Genomic DNA, 757 nt, shown 5'->3' with positions numbered 1-757 from the left:
AATGTTCCTTGGAAGCTAGTCATACTTTGTGCATATTATTAGGAGGAACCAGTCCCTGGAGAACAATATCATGCTTGGTAAAGTGGAGGGTCAGAAGAAAAAGAGGAAGACCCCCAACTAGATGGGCTGGCAACAGCAATGGGCTCAAGCATGGTAACGATTGTGAGGTTGGCGCAGGACCGGGCACTGTTTTGTTCTGTTGTACATAGGGTCACTATAAGTAGGCACCGATTCAGTGGCACCTAACAGCAACAACTGTTTGTCTGAAAGTTGAACCACGAGGGTGAGTTCCTTTCCAGACTTGAAGAGTGGTTGAGAGTCATAGTCTCAGGTTCCTTGAGTCTCTTTTTGACCAGTAAACACAAACCAGTATCTTCTGACATAAATGTTGCTGTTGATAAAAGTACTGTCTATCTGATTCTTGTTCTTTTATAGATGGATCTGCTTTTGTTCTTGTGTAAAATGAACTGCTTGCTCTCGCTGGAAGTTTTAGAATTTATTGTCTTAGATGTTCTTATAATTTCTTTATAAAGTAGGTATGTGCTTTCTAAAAATCTTCTTGCCACTCTGTGTGCTATTTCAAACAAAATTACATCATCTTTCTTTAAATCTTAGAAACCTATTTTGGTTTTCAGACATCTTGTCCTCCTCTACTGTTTTCCACACTCTCTAGGTTTTTAAATGATGATATGACTTCTATTTCTACTCTTTACATCTCCTAGATTTTCTTTTATATTGTCTATATCATTAATCTTTT

The sequence above is a fragment of the Chrysochloris asiatica genome, unplaced genomic scaffold (assembly GCF_000296735.1).
Source record: "Chrysochloris asiatica unplaced genomic scaffold, ChrAsi1.0 scaffold00038, whole genome shotgun sequence".
In the NCBI taxonomy this organism is placed as follows: domain Eukaryota; kingdom Metazoa; phylum Chordata; class Mammalia; order Afrosoricida; family Chrysochloridae; genus Chrysochloris; species Chrysochloris asiatica.
Note: the sequence above shows the minus strand (reverse complement) of the source record.